General features: G+C 46.1%; 1 pseudogene; it reads left to right on the top strand.

Annotated features, from left to right (window-relative positions):
* LOC127429994 (E3 ubiquitin-protein ligase TRIM16-like) overlaps window positions 1-14424 on the top strand; it is a 534825-nt pseudogene that overhangs the window by 386612 nt on the left and 133789 nt on the right.

Raw genomic sequence — 14424 nt, 5'->3', positions numbered from 1 at the left:
TTTATTTTGGATAGGGGCACCCGGCAGGGTTGCCCTCTTTCCCCATTATTGTTCTGTCTTGCCCTGGAACCATTAGCAACCGCAATAAGAAAGGAGGATGATTTTCCCAGGGGTGGTGGCAGGAGGTATGGCGCATAAACTCTTGCTTTACGCAGATGATATTCTATTATTTGTCTCTGACCCCAGTAGATCTGTGCCTTGCCTCCACAGAATTATTACTTCCTTTTCTAAGTTTTCAGGATATAGAGTCAATTGGTCTAAATCCGAAGCTTTGGCTCTGACAGTGTATTGCCCAGAAACGGCTTTCCAGCCGGGCGCTTTCCAGTGGCCCAAACAGGGCATTAAGTATTTGGGTATTTTATTTCCAGCAAATTTGTGTGATTTAGTTAGAGTTAATTTTGACCCCTTAATAAAACGGTTTTCGAGCGACGTGGACAGGTGGGCTTCATTACATTTATCTATGATTTGGAAGGTTAATGTTATTAAAATTAATTGTATTCCAAAATTCAATTACTTACTGCAGTCTCTCCCTGTAGATGTCCCCCTCTCTTATTTCAAGCAATTTGATAGCATAACAAAGTCTTTCATTTGGAATGGTAAGCGTCCCAAATTACATTTCAATAAGTTACATAGGCCGATTGACAAAGGTGGGCTAGGCCTACCCAAGATTTTATTTTATTATTATGCATTCGGTCTCAGACATTTGGCTAATTGGTCGCTTCCACCTGAGAGCCCCTCCCTGGTTCTGTATGGAACAGGAAGTTCTTGCCCCTATTTCGCCACTGCAGAGCCTTTCTATCAAATTAATCGGAGAAGCTAAAGTACATCCCATTATCTCGCACTTGAACTTGGTATGGACTAAAGTGTCCAGACTGTTTAATTCTGACATTTTTTTAAATGTTGCCTTGAGCAAATGGCTGAACCCAAAACTATGCATCAACAAGTCCCCTTTTTGCTGATCAGAGTGGATTGGGAGGGGGGTTACTACACTTGGTGACCTGTATGAGAATGGAGTGTTGAGATCCTTTCAAAATTTGGTTCAACGTTTTGGGATTCCTAGATCTCAGTTATATAAGTATTTACAGCTGCGTCACCTGCTCTGTGGAGTGGGAGTGGTTTACACCCTCCTAAAGTGGCAGATACTCTGGGAGAGGTGATTACTGCTTTTGGAAAAGGTCACTAGGCATCGGTGTATTACTCTCTACTAATTCAGAGTATGGGAGACTGAACTTCAACTTCTCTTAAGAGATTATGGGAGAAAGATCTAAATTTGGTATTGGAGGAGGGACAGTGGGCTGCGATTCTAAAAAAATTTCAAATCTGCATCCAGAGACGCAAGGGTTCGCCTCATGCAATTTAAGATTTTACATAGAGTCTATTGGACCCCCTCTAGATTGCATAGGCTTGGTCTTAAAGACACACCCACCTGCTGGCGATGTCAATTAAAAGATGGAGACACAACCCATGTCTTTTGGGGATGTGTTAAGATGCAGGAATTTTGGATGAGGACTCAGAGTTTTATGTGCGTTTTTGGCCTCTCAAATTTTATTTTGCCCCAGACTCTGTATCTTGGGAGATGGGGCAGCCATTAATTTGGAGAATAAGCACATGAAAAACTGGGTCCTGTCTAGTGTTATGATCACCAGACAGATCACTTTGAGGAGTTGGAAGTCGGCTGGAGCGCCCCCTTTTCAGGAGTGGTGTTCAGAGATGGCCAGAGTGGCAGCTCTTGAGGAGGGGGTATCCAGAAGACTGGGGAGTCTGGACATGTTTGAGAAGAAGTGGGGCAGATATCTGTCTTTTTTGGAGGGCTCTCGGGGAGGGACAGTGGAGAGAGAGGTGTAGGGGTTTTATGTGTGTGATTTGTTTTATTTATTTTATTTTTATTTTTTTATTAATTAATTTATTTATTTGTTGTGTTTATTTGTTGTGTGTCTATGGTTGTGTGACCACTGGGGTGTTGTTGGGGGTTGGGTAGGGGATTGGGGGGGTGGGGGGGGGGGTAGTAGGTGTTGTATATTGATTCTGTATATGTGTGTTCTGCTATGTATATATTTAATGGTTGAATCAATAAAAAAAATGTTAATTGAAAAGTCCTTGTTTGCACGGGTGAGGAGATGTAGTTCGTCCGTTTTGTTAGGAAGAGAGTGGAGATTCACTAGCGTGCCTGCTCGCCTCCCTCTCATAGCGCATTTAAACAACATAGCTGTGCCTCCGACAAAAATGTCCAGCAAAACGTACAAATATTCAAAACCGGGAAAAGGTTGTCTGGTATATGCTGCCGAATGTTCAGCAGTTCGTCCCTGGTAAAACTGACTGGAAAAATATTACTAAACACAGGACAAACAAACAAAAACAACAAAAGAACTGAAGAGCTACACACCGAGGCGGCCATCCGCGGCACCATCTAAACACCATCACCACCATGGTGAATGTCAACAGCTGACATGGAGTGCCATTTTTTATTTTCCTGGTCAATGGCTGGAATGGGAGTGTGATGAGACTTGTGCTGCACGTGCAAGCCTTTCATGCATCACAAGCCAATCAACTATTTAGCCCTTTTCGGTGAATCGCACCTCCAAAATCCTAAAACATTATTTCCAGGTTTAATTTATATTTTGAATAGACTCTAAACCCCATTTTTGAACCCCATGATGTGGGTTTATGTTTTCTTTTTTAACCATTTAATGTCATTTTGAGTGTGACTACGGTTTAAGGAGGGTGTACCTGTATGCTGGGTTGGAAATCTCAAGGATTAATAGTGCTGTATTCCTTATTACATCATGTGTTGTTCTTAAAGCAAAAAGAAACAAATTAAACACGGAATGTAGGCTGTCATCCGCGCAGTCTGACCGAAGAAAGCAGGCGCGTTTACTCGCGTGATTAACCAAAAGTGAAGCGCTGCCGGCTCATGATGCGCAAATGGCTTGCACACACTGCATGAGTCTGTTGGGTATACTGCATTCTCGTCACATTTTAACTTTTTGTTTAGCCTCTCATTCAGCTCATGAAAACATGTTGCTGCATGATAATGAAGAAGGATTACATCAAGATGTAGATTGGAATACAGATGTGGAATTTCATATAAATAAAATAGTCTACTCCTCTCTCGCTGTTGCTGGCATGCCAGTGATTACCCCTCTGTGTGCCAATGCTGGTATGTGTGCCATAGGTTGCCGACCCCTGCAGTAGATTTTACTGTGCTTATACCTGCATCTGATGGTCATGAGAACATGTTAATTGTGACTGATGTTTTCACAAAGTTCACACAGGCATTTCCAACCAAGGATCAGAGGGCTGATACCACTGACAAGATCCTTCTGAAAGAGTGGTTCATGAAATATGGTGTGCCTGAATGATTGCATTCTGATCAGGGCAGAAATTTTGAAAGCAACGTGATTGCCGAGCTGTGTAAAATGTATGGTGTAAAGAAAACCCACACCACACCCTATCGGCCTCAGGGTAACGCTCAGTGTGAGCGCTTTAACAGAATGCTCTATTACATACACTTCCCCCTGAAAAGAAAAAGTGTGGGCCAGAAAACCTTCCTGAGTTGGTTTATGCTTATAATGTAACACCACATGCAACCACTGGATACTCACCACATTACTTGCTGTTTGGAGTCAACCCGCATCTTCCAGTAGATGGACTGCTAGGTCAAGAGCAAACTGTGGAGAGAAAATATGATTGTTAGTGATTCACATAGATAGATTGAAAGAAGCTCATGAAAAAGCCAGGGAATATGCCGAGCACAAGGCTGCTGACAGGCTTTACCCTTTGAATGACAAAGCCTATTGCCCTGTGATAGATGTGGGTCAGCAGGTATACTTGTGTCACAGACCTTTGGGTAGGAACAAAATACAATTTCATGGGGTCCTTCTGTATACAGGGTCATAGATGTGCAGTGTACCACACATATTATTGAGCCCCTTGAGGGTGGTCCTAAAAAGAGAGTCCATAGAGTTTACTTGCGTCCTTGTGTTAACTCTGTTCCTAATCCAGAGGTGACTGAAACCTGTTCTCCCACAACAACACAATCGAGGGGAGAATCTGTTTCTGAGTAGGTTGAGGTTGTGCATTCTGATCCTGACTTTTTTGTTTTGTGCTAGAAGAGGTCACATATCCTTGTCTGCAAGAGACAGAGAATGTTAACCCTGAAAACCCTGTGTCAGGAGCTGAAGCCCTTATAGCTGAACCTGTACTGATTGCAGAGAACATTGAACAACAAGTTTCAGTACCAGAGAGAGTTGAGTCTAGCAATGACACAGCTCCTAGAGTGTCTGGTCCAGAGAGAGTTGAGCCTGTTTCACTCAGTCCTGAAGTCTTCCCTCAGGTGTTAACAAACCTGGGTATTGTGTTCTTTTGAAATGCTGTTAAAGAAGTGAAAAAATATGTATTACGTCATCAGGAACAATTACTCACAGAAGAAAACTCACAGGTCATCTATAAGAATACCAAATTAGAAGCAAGTTTAAACAGGCTAGAAGGCTATTTGGACCAAACATTTGTCTTTATTACCCTGTTGAAAAAACAACCTTGTCTAGAGAAATTTTCATTGTGCATATTTACTCTTTTTTTTCTTAGCACCTGATCTTGCTGGGAGACTGCAATGACAATATTTATTTGATTATTATATTTACCATAAAGTCTTAACATAGCCACATTTAATGACTTGACTTGTAGTGAATGTAATGGTGGGTCACCAATGCAAAAAAAAAAAAAAAAAGAAAAGAAAAGAACAAAAAAGAACACAAGATTAGTATATATATATATATATATATATATATATATATAAAGTTTAGGGTCACTTACTCATTCTTTATTTATTTTATTTTTTCACATTTTAGAATAACAGTAAAGTCATCACAACTATGGAATAATAGAAATGGAAATATGGGAATTATGTTGTGACTAAAAAAATCCAAAATAAATCAAAACTGTGTTATATTTTAGCATCTTCAAAGTGGCCACACTTTGCCTAGATTTTGCAGAAATGTACTCTTGGCTTTTTTTCAACCAACTTCTTGAGGTATCACCCTGGGATACTTTTTAAACAGTATTTAAGTAGTTCCCATCTATATGCTGGGCACTTAGTGGCTGCTTTTCTTAATTATTCGATCCAAGTCATCCATTTCAAAAACTTTTTTTTCAATAAAATTTTTGTTTTGTAATTAAATAAATTAATATGTTGGCACAATAATATTTTTGTCAACAAAACTAATTTCAAACATTTAAGCATAAGCCTTCAGATCAAAAGGTTTTTAAGATCATGAGAAACATTTCAGACAAGTGACCCCAAACTTTTGAACGGTAGTGTATATATATACATTGGCGGCCAAAAGGTTGGAATAATGTACAGATTTTGCTCTTATGGAAAGAAATGGGTACTTTTATTCACCAAAGTGGTATTCAACTGATCACAATGTATAGTCAGGACATTAATAATGTGAACAATTACTATTACAATTTGAATTTTTTTTCAGAACTTCTTAAACTACTTCAGAGAGTTCTCATCAAACTCCATGTGCAACAATGACAGCTTTTCAGATCCTTGGCATTCTAGCTGTCAGTTTGTCCAGATACTCAGGTGACACTTCACCCCACGCTTCCTGTAGCACTTGCCATAGATGTGACTGTCTTGTCGGGCTCTTCTTATGCACCTTACAGTCTAGCTGATCCCACAAAAGCTCAATGGGGTTAAGATCCATAAAACTCTTTTCCAATTACTCTATCTGTTGTCCAATTTCTGTGTTTCTTTGCCCACTCTAACCTTTTCTTTTTGTTTTTCTGTTTCAAAAGTGGCTTTTTCTTTGCAATTCTTCCCATAAGGCCTGCACCCCTGAGTCTTCTCTTTACTGTTGTACATGAAACTGGTGTTAAGCAGGTAGAATTCAATGAAGCTGTCAACTGAGGACATGTGAGGCATCTATTTCTCAAACTAAAGACTCTGATGTACTTATCCTGTTGTTGCCTATCTGTCACTCACTCGACATTGTGTCTATGTAGTGACACTAGGGGTCACTCTTGGGAGCCCCAAACACCTCTGATCTTTTTTTTTTTAAAGGCCAATGAGAATTGGCGAGTGGAATTTGCATGCCACTCCCCTGGACATACGGGTATAAAAGGAGCTGGTATGCAACAACTCATTCAGATTTTCTCTTCGGAGCCGAGCGGTTCTATTCATTGAGCTGAATATATCCGCTGAGTTTATTCACCTCTCTCTGCTGGATTTTACGGCGCATTTCTTTAGTTCTGGAGACCCACTTCTCTAGAGTTGATGAACAGACAACTCCATCCCCTGTTGGAGGGCCAGGAGGAGAATCTTTTGTCACTGCACGCCCCAGAGGCTGCGGTACCCAAAAGTTTGACAAAAGAGTGGTTTTCTCATTTCCTGGGTCACAGGTCCGGTGCGCACGCCCGTCGTCATGACCACCATCCTGCTTTTGCAGGTATGGCGCTCCAGCAGCGGACCCCCCGCCCCTGCGCGCCCAGCTGTGGCACAAACACGCCCACACAATTCCCCTAGAGCAGGTCTCCAGGCGCGTTGTGTTTACAACAGACGCTTCCAAGACGGGCTGGCCCGTGGCTGCATTGGCACATCAACTGCCTAGAGTTGTTGGCAGTACTGCTCGCCCTGCGGAGGTTTTGGCTGTTGATCCAGGGCAAGCACGTGTTGGTCCAGACGGAAAACACAGCGACAGTAGCATACATCAACTGCCAAGGCAGTCTACGCTCCCATTGCATGTCACAACTCGCCCGCTGTCTCCTCGTCTGGAGTCAGCAGTGCCTCAAGTTGCTACGAGCAACTCACATCCCGGGCGACCTCAACACTGCAGTGGATGTGCTGTCATGTCAGGTTACCCTCAGGGGAGAGTGGAGACTCCACTCTCAGGTGGTCCAGCTGATTTGGAGTCGATTCGGTCGAGCACAGTTAGACCTGTTTGCTTCCCGGGAATCATCCCACTGCCCGCTTTGGTACACCCTGACCGAGGCACCACTCGATAAAGACGCATTGGCACACAGCTTGCCCCCTGGTCTACGCAAGTATGCGTTTCCCCCAGTGAGCCTACTTGCACAGACCCTGTGCAAGGTCAGGGAGGACTGGGAGCAGGTCATCCTAGTAGCACCCTACTGGCCCACCCAGACATGGTTCTCGGATCTCATGCTCCTCGCAACAGCCCCCCCTGGTGAATTACCCTGAGGAAGGACCTTCTTTCTCAGGGATGGGGCACCATCTGGCACCCGCGCCCAGACCTCTGGAATCTCCACGTCTGGCCCTTGGATGGGATGCGGAGGATTTAAGTGGCCTACCGCCCGCGGTGGTAGACAAAATCACTCAGGCTAGGGCTCCCTATACGAGGCTCCTGCATGCCTTGAAGTGGCGTCTGTTCACTAAGTGGTGTTCTTCCCGATGCGAAGACCCCCAGAGATGCACAGTCATATCGGTACTTTCCTTCCTGCAGGAGAGGTTGGAGGAGGTCTGTTCCCCTCCACCTTGAAGGTGTATGTAGCTGCTATTTCAGCTCATCACGATGCGGTAGATGGTAAGTACTTGGGGAAGCACGACTTGATCATCAGGTTCCTGAGAGACGCTAGGAGGTTGAACCCCTCTAGACCATGCCTCATCCCCCCGTGGGACCTCTCTGTAGTCCTTCATGGTCTACGAGGGGCTCCCTTTGAGCCCTTGGAGTCAGCTGAGCTTAAGGCACTCTCTTTGAAGACTGCCCTCCTGACTGCACTCACTTCCATCAAGAGGGTAGGGGACCTGCACCTGTCCTCTGTCAGCAAATTGTGCCTGGAGTTCTGTCCGGGTTACTCTCACGTGATCCTGAGACCCCGACCGGGCTATGTGCCCAAGGTTCCCACAACCATTTTTAGGGATCAGGTGGTGAACCTGCAAGGGACAGCGGAAAGGAAGCGCTGTCTCCAAACAGAGGATCGCCCACTGGGTCATTGATGCCATCACGATGGAATATCTGGCTCAGGAAGTGCCACCCCCTGCAGGGTTACGAGCCCACTCTACCAGGAGTGTGGTGGCCTCCTGGGCCCTGGCCTGTGGCGCCTGTTTGGCAGACATCTGCAGAGCAGCGGGCTGGGCAGCACCCAACATCTTTGTGAAGTTCTACAATCTCCGGGTTGAGCCGGCCTCGTCCCGAGTAGTGGCAGGCATGAGCAGGTAAGTTCCGGGACAACTGGCCGGGTGCACTGCTTGCACATAGTGCCTTTCCCCTCCCTTGAGGGAAAGACGTGCACTCTTGACTCCCAGTAGTGTTCACAGTCTGTGATCCCTGGATGACTTTCCTCCTTAGCCCTGTGACAGTCGAGTTTGTGGAGAAACTCGCTGCCGGCTCAGTAAGTGCGCTAATGAGGCCCTGTACATGCTCCGCATGCGATGGTTCCCCGAAAGCAACCCCATGTGATATTTTCTGCAAAATCGCTTCCCTGTCGGTAAATCTTCCTTGGGCAGGGGCCCCTCTGCCCCCGGTCGCCATGCTTTGTAGAAACTCCTCCCCCTTTGGGTAGGACCTACCATGGGACCTCTCCACATGACATACTTCCGACAAGGCTCAGTAAAGACCATGTGACATATTTTCACAAAAAAAACCCTCCCTTTTTTGGGTGGGGTGTGGTCTCCATGGTGCCTTCCCTTTGGGAGTGACACCCCCCCGACGTAGACACTTAGGACTCCCAGTCAGTTAACAAATTCCACTCTTTTTGGGGAGAAAAGAGAAGGAAAAGAGGCCTCGGCTGGGCTAGCCTGTCCACCTATTGGTTGGGCAGTCGACTTGTTCCTGAAGGACTGTTCAACACTCATAAAGAGCATTGGGGGAGGTTATGTGATGGCCTGGTACGCTGGCTACAAGGCACACAGCAGTCTGCCCGTCACACACCGCCACTTCACGTTACACCGTTCAGTTAGTTGTGGCGTTTTGTATAGGGACCCCTATTGTCACTACATTGACACAACGTCGAGTGAGTGACAGATAGGGAACGTCACGGTTACTTTCGTAACCTCCGTTCCCTGATGGAGGGAACGAGACGTTGTGTCCCTCTTGCCACAATGCTGAACTACCTGCTGAAATGGCCAGGACCTTATCTCGGCTCCTCAGCACAAAACCTGAATGAGTGGTTGCATACCAGTGTTTGGGGCTCCCAAGAGTGACCCCTAGTGTCACTACATCGACACAATGTCTCGTTCCCTCCATCAGGGAACGGAGGTTATGAAAGTAACCATGACGTTTAGTTGTACATCTAGCCTTCAACATCTCTTTATGTCCTTGTTAGAGCCAGTTGTCCTTTGTCTTTGAAGACTGTAGTGTACAGCTTTATATGAAATCTTCAATTTTTTGGCAATTTCAAGCATTGTATAGCCTTCATTCCTCAAAACAATGATTGACTGATGAGTTTCTAGAGAAAGCCGTTTCTTTTTAGCCATTTTTGACCTAATATTGACCTTAAGACATACCAGTCAATTGCATACTGTGGCAACTCAAAAACAAACACAAAGACAGCGTTAAGCTTCATTTAACAAACCAAATAGCTTTCAACCGTTTGGTATGATGGCAAGTGATTTTCTAGTACCAAATTATCAATTTATCATGATTACTCAAAGATAAGGTGTTGGAGTGATAGCTGCTGGAAATGGGGCCTGTCTAGATTTGATCAAAATTGACTTTTTTCAAATAGTGATGGTGCTGTTTTTTACATCAGTAATGTCCTGACTATACTTTGTGATCAGTTGAATCCCACTTTGATTAATTAAAGTGCCAATTTCCTTCTGAAACAGCAAAATCTGTACAGTATTCCAAACTTTTGGCCACCAGTGTATATATATATACAGGGTGGGAGGGTTACTTTTGAAATGTATTCCACTACAGATTACAGAATACATGCTGTAAAATGTAATTTGTAATGTATTTCGTTAGATTACTCAAGGTCAGTAATGTATTCTAAATACTTTGGATTATTTGTTCAACACTGGTAGAAAAAACTCTGCCAGTACAGTAAGACAAAATACACATGTTAAAAATACATTCTCTGCAAAACCTAAACATCTTATGCAGTGTTGTTTCTAAAACAAGATAAATCAAATTGATCTTGTTTTAAGGATTTTTAGATATTTTTACAGGAAAACAATACAAAAATTATTATCTAGAATATGATTTTTGCCATAATATCAAAGGTCTTACTAGAAAAAAAGAAATTATGATCTAACGTGAATTTTCTTGATAAAAAATATGATCGTGCTTGGTAACATGTGCATGTAAAATGGCTAGAAATGTAATGTAAAGCTGACAATTTACACAAGGTTTATCTCTATTTCTTCTGTTCCAAACTTACTTCTCTGTCTGCTCGTATGAATGTAACACATCATGAGAAAGTGTTTTACCGCTGTTCAAATGCACTTTGGATCGCATCATTTATATGTATAAATGTTTTCCACCTGAAAGGATTAAATATTAAATTAAACAAATGACAATAAAATGCATGTTACATGTATTTCATTACTCCCCAACCCTGTATATATATATATATATATATATAAAAGAGCCACTTCCATGTTCGCGTCTTTTTAAAGATGTCATTCCGTAAGTGTTTCTTATTCAAGGGACACATCCCGCCGTCAGATTAGCTTGAGAGCTGCATTCCTTGTCTGGGCCACACCCACGCAAAGTCAGCTCTCATAGAGACAGGCTGCCCTCACTGCGAGGGCATTAGTCTCAAGATGCTTCGCTCATGAATTGCCCTCGTTCTGAGGGATGGTTCAGTCTCACGCACCCTCCAGTCTCTTCTGTGACTCCAGAGGGATCACACAACGAGGCACAGTGTGCCGCGAGGTCGAGCAGGATGAATTTGAGGTGGACCTCGTGCCGGCACTCACCCCACGAGCCCTTCAATCTCCATATACTGCGTCTATGCTGATATAGTATGTGCGTGATGTGCTTCGGCCCTCTGCAGGCATCCGCTGTCATACCGTTAGGTCTGTTACATATGAGACCTCTTCAGTACTGACTCAAGCGATGTTCCACATTGCGCCTGGAGCCTCAGGCGCATGCGCATTGTGGTGACTCACCACTGTCTGGCTGCTCTGCACGCTGGACAGCGCTGGCCTTTTTCCAACAGGGTGTTATGCTGGGTCAAATTTTCAGAAGGAAAGTGCTGAGCAGAAATGCATCCAACACAGGTTGGGGCACGGTGTGTAATGGATGCCCGACATTCGACACCTGGACAGGTGAGAAATGGGCATGACATGTCAACCACCTAGAGCTACTGGCTGTCTTTCAAGCTTTGAGATGGTAGAAATACTACTGGCTGTCTTTCTAGCTTTGAGATGGTAGAAACACTGGACGGGCCTCCATGGAAAACACAGCCTGAAGAAAGACACTATCTCTCAAACACAAGGCACGATTTGGTATCCCCAGCCAGAGCTGTGAAGCCTACATGTGTGGCCTTTGAATGGAGCACAGCGGATGAGCCAGAATGGGCTCAATCATTTATGAAAACCATTTTACAGGCTAGAGCACTGTCCATGAGACGTCTTTACGCACTGAAATGGAATGTGTTCATTAACTGGTGCTTTGCACATGGCAAAGAACCTGTGAACTGCCCCATACTTGAAATTCATACATTTCTTAAGAGTGATTGGATGCAGGGCTCACACCATCTATACTCAAAGTTTATGTTGCAACTATATCTGCGTATCAAGCCCCTGAAGCCGGCACCTCCATAGGCAAACATGATTTAAACCTAATTCCTTAAGGAGGTGGGGCAGCTAAATCCCCCTTGCCCGGGGACAAGTCGACTGCCCAAAAGATAGAGACAGGCTAGCCCAGTCGTGGCCTCTTATCCTCTTTTTTTTTCCTCTCCCCCCAAAAAAAGGAATTAACCGACTGTAGCCACCAGGTCTATGTCGGGGGGTGTCCCGCCCAAGGGGAAGACAACGCAGAGACCACACCCTGCCCAGAGAGGTTGGGGGGGTATATTGAGTGAAAATACGTCACATGGTCTTGTAGATCTTCGTCAGAAGTATGTCGTATGGAGAAGTCCCATGGTAGGTCCTACCCTACGGGGGAAGTAGGCTTACTGGGGGAAATGCATATCTGCGAAGTCCAGGTTGCCAGCTGTGGGCCTCGCAGCAGGGCGGAGCCTGAGGTGCCACGCTGTGTCGTGGCCATGCTGAGTTCAGGGACATCAAAGCACTTACCTGGCTTCTTGTGACCACCCCTGGAACAGCCTGGGATGGGGGAGGAAGAGGCCTGTCCTCGTGACCTGTGGAGACTGTCACATCAGGGCGGGGAGACTGCCGCTGGAGCACCAAACCTGCCAAAATGGAATGGTGGACCGTGGTCATGATGACGGCCATGCACACTGAGTATGTGACCCAGGGAACAAGGAAACCACTCTTTTGCTGAACTCTTGGGTACCGCAGCCACTTGGGCATGCGGCGAAATTAAATGAAAAGGCAACAAAAGATTCTCCTCCTGACCCTCCACCGGGGGATGGAGTGGTCTGCATATCAGCTCCAGAGCAGTGGGTTTCGTCATCCCTGGGTCGCTCGTCTCAGGGGCGCTTTGAAGCCTTTCATGGGTTCTTGGTGGCAGGCCATGAGACGGGTGGCGTCTGCTTCCTGCGGTGGGCTCCACGCTGGGGCAGGGCCACAAGGTGCAGTTCCTTTAGCGCCTTGGCTTGGTGGACTTGCAGGAGAGCCATGGCATGCAGGGCAGAGGCAGCTTGTCCAGCGGCACTGTAGGCTTTGGCCGTCAGGTACGACGTAAACCTACAGGCCTTGGACGGGAGCTTTGGACGCCCGCGCCAGGTGGCGGCGCTCTGCGGACATAGTTGCACCGCGAGCATCTTATCCACTGGGGGAATCGCCGAATAGCCCCTGGCTGCCCCACCATCGAGAGTAGTGAGGGCAGAGGAGCTGAAAGATCGGGACCGGGCAGTAAAAGGTGCCTCCCACAACCTTGTCTGCTCCTCGTGCACTTCCGGGAAGAAAGGAACTGGAGCGGGGCGTGGCTGTGAGCAGCGCCACAAGCCCAGGAACCAATCATCGAGCCGTGAGGGTTCAGGGGAGAGCGGAGGGTTCCACTCCAGCCCGACACTCACAGCTGCCCGGGAAAGCATGTCCGTCATTTCCGCGTCAGCCTGTGACTGGGTGACCGTACGCAAGGGGGGGAGCCCAGCTGAGGCTTCTGTGTCCGACTGGACGAGCCCACTCTCCGATGCTGCGCTCGAGAGCTCATCACCTTTGTGGGCTCCGAACAAGATGTCGAACTCACCATAAGACGAGCCGGTGGATTCATCCGAAAGCCCGATCGGGGTAGACGAGTGTGCTGGGGAATGGGAGGTCCGTGGGGGGATACCCGGTGGAGGTGGTCCCATTGGGGTCCCCAAATCGCCCCCAGTGCTAGCCGCGCTGGCCTCATACCCGTAGGTAGAAGGACCGAGGCGGGGAGCAGCTGGGGTGGCTTGCTTTCTTATGAAGGCAAGCCGCGACCACAACGTTGCCATGGTCATGTTCTCGCAATGAGGACATGACTCATCCACGAACGCTGTCTCCGCATGGGTCGCGCCCAGACATGAAAGACAGTGATCGTGACCATCAGAAGGCGAGCGATAACAGCCGCAACCAGGAATAACACACAAACGGAAAGGAATCTTCTCCTCTATTTAATTCGGATGAGGAACAGTCTTTGCATTTGTTATGCCCTTTGCGAGCGCTACACATATACGTTGAGCGCACACACCAGTTCAGTCTTTGCACGAAAGGAATGTCCATCTCCAAGCAAAGACTTTCTCACTGGATTGTTGAAACGATCACCCTGGCTTACGAGCCGCAGGGTGCGAATTGCCCATCTGGTGCTAAAGTTCACTCAATTAGAGGCGTGGCCTCTTCATGGGCATGTACGAACGGTGTGTCCTTACAAGACATATGTTTTGCAGCAGGATGGTCTTCTCAAAACACATTTGCAAGGTTTTACAACCTAGGCATAACGTCTCTCATAGCAAGTCATCTCTGTCTACAGCGCTTGCTATTTCATTGGCCAAACATATACTTATGCCCCTCCTTTTAAATATAGGCTCCCTGACTTTTTACACAACCGCTTGGATTCAGACCATTGTATTTCCCACAAGTCACAGGCACTTTCACTACAAATTAACTTCCTACCCAACTGGGTTTGTGAAGGGGTTAATTCATACTATATGACTATAGTTCATATATTAATTCTGAGTGTTCCCCTCCTGGTCCACCATGAGGGTCATTCACTTGTGGCATACTCATGTCGGTCGCTGTCCCGTGGGACTGCTGCATCATGTTTCCTCTCTGGAAGGTTATGTCCTGTAGTGCGGCATGATGGGACTCTGTTCCCCATATGCGTCAGCTTAGTGATACAATGTCAAGTGTAGTCTCGGTTACGT

The sequence above is a fragment of the Myxocyprinus asiaticus genome, chromosome 39, assembly GCF_019703515.2.
Source record: "Myxocyprinus asiaticus isolate MX2 ecotype Aquarium Trade chromosome 39, UBuf_Myxa_2, whole genome shotgun sequence".
Lineage (NCBI taxonomy): Eukaryota > Metazoa > Chordata > Actinopteri > Cypriniformes > Catostomidae > Myxocyprinus > Myxocyprinus asiaticus.
The sequence above is the reverse complement of the archived record's forward strand: the minus strand, read 5'-3'. Positions and strand labels throughout refer to the sequence as shown.